Source organism: Trachymyrmex cornetzi, unplaced genomic scaffold, assembly GCF_001594075.2.
Source record: "Trachymyrmex cornetzi isolate Tcor2-1 unplaced genomic scaffold, Tcor1.1 scaffold795, whole genome shotgun sequence".
In the NCBI taxonomy this organism is placed as follows: Eukaryota; Metazoa; Arthropoda; class Insecta; order Hymenoptera; family Formicidae; genus Trachymyrmex; species Trachymyrmex cornetzi.
In genome coordinates this window covers 83,626-85,530 of record NW_017300130.1, presented here as the reverse complement: position 1 = coordinate 85,530, position 1,905 = coordinate 83,626, and the positions used below count along the sequence as shown (strand labels likewise).

The following is a 1,905-nucleotide window of genomic DNA, read 5'->3' as shown; positions in this document are numbered from 1 at the left end:
CTCATCGATGATCATTACCAGAACAGAGCTAAGGAATTGGAATCATTGAATTTGTACGATTTTGCCAGATTTTGGGAAATTACGAATCATATGCCAAGAAATGACGAAGTCGAATATTACGAACTTGTATCGGGTTTATTTAAAAAAAACGAAAAATGTGTTGTTTAATTAACCATTATTGATTTAATGTAAAAACTGAACCCGAAAAATACTTTTACTCGCTGCTTCTTTTGATTAAACCGTGGAGAGATTTGAGTGAACTCAAAGGTGCATACGAGACTTACATGGATGCTTTTAAGAATTCAGAGTCTACTTTGACGAAGGCGATGAAATATCACAAAAGGCTCGAAGAAATACAGACAGCTTTTGAGAACGTAGCTGAATTAATCGCGAAGCGCGAAAATGAGCTGAAAACAGACAGAGACAGATCCGACGACGATGAATTGGATTGCAATCCGATAGAAGTTGACGACGCGATGAAAGGTCTGGAAGATTTCGGTGAGATTGTCCCGAATGATTTATCGCAAATGATGTCGCGATTGAACGAAAACCAGAAAAGAGTCTTCGATAGAGTATGCCAAGTTTTGCAAAATAAATATCAGATTCTACGACTGTATGTAAGTGGCGAGGGTGGTACAGGGAAACGTTTTCTTATTGAAACGATTAAACATTAGATCGGAATAAATTTGAAAAAAGTGACTGCTATATCTGCTACCACGGGTATCGCGACATACAATATCAATGGTTTGACGATCCATAGAATGTTTCAGCTACCCGTCACTCATGAATCCATGGCAAAGTATACGCACTTGTCAGATATGGTTTTGAAAACTTTGAGAGAGATATTAAAGAATGTCGAATTATTTATAATCGATGAGGTATCCATGATTTCGAATGTGACTCTGATGTTTATCAATCTACGATTATGTGAAATTTTCGTCACGACAAATACAGATGACGGCTTCTTTAACAGAAAACACATTCCCCTGTTTGGAGACTTTTTGCAGCTTCCCCCTGTAAAAGAACAATTTCCGTTCGTTAAAATGTCTCGATCAGAGATTCAAGTATTTAGGTACCATGGGTGGATCTGATTTGTGAAGGTTGTTCGATTACGACGAACTCTTGATTAATATGCGACAAAGATGTGACAACACATATCGCGAGATACTTTCTAGAATACGAATAGGTTTAGTAACGGATTCTGACATTAATGTTCTCCAGTCGAGAAAAGTTAATATCAAAGGCAGTAATTGCGATGAAAGATTGAATGAACTTTGCATTTATATGAATCAATTACCGGTTGATATAATATGTTTATTACCCACGTGTTATTTGTGCACGATTTTGAACACAGCGATGCTCGATGAAATTGATGGCGATGAAATTCTACTGATAACAGAAGATGATGGACTGTGCTCCAGCAATGAAAAAAAGTACACAAAATTTTAAAAGACAAAGATGAAAAAGTTTCGGAAACAGCTGGCATTGAAAGAGTAATAGCGATTAAAATTGGCGCTAAAGTGACGATTCGACGAAACATTAATGTAACTTTGGGACTTGTCAATGGAACGATAGACAATGTAGTTGCGATTAATCGCTCCGTTGATGAAAATCGTATTGATTCCGTTACAATAGTTACTTCTGATAATAAACAAGTTACAATAACGAGAGTAGATGTTAAATTCGAAGTGTTCCACAAAATAGTGGTACATCGGAAACAATTTTCATTGTCTTTCAGTTATGGAATAACTGTACACAAAAGAGGAATTACGTGTAAAAATGCAATGATGGATTTAGGAACGAGTGTATTCAGTATTGGTCAAGCGTATGTAGGTCTGTCACGAGTGAGTAGGGGAAAGTGGGCGAATTGTGCGCACCTAAGGGATATTTGTTTTTCTGGGATGG

The 1,905-nt window shown here is 36.9% G+C and overlaps 1 pseudogene; it reads left to right on the top strand.

The window, feature by feature from the left end:
• The first annotated feature begins 530 nt into the window (after positions 1–530).
• LOC108768415 (ATP-dependent DNA helicase PIF1-like) overlaps positions 531–1,905 on the top strand; it is a 4,774-nt pseudogene continuing 3,399 nt past the window's right edge.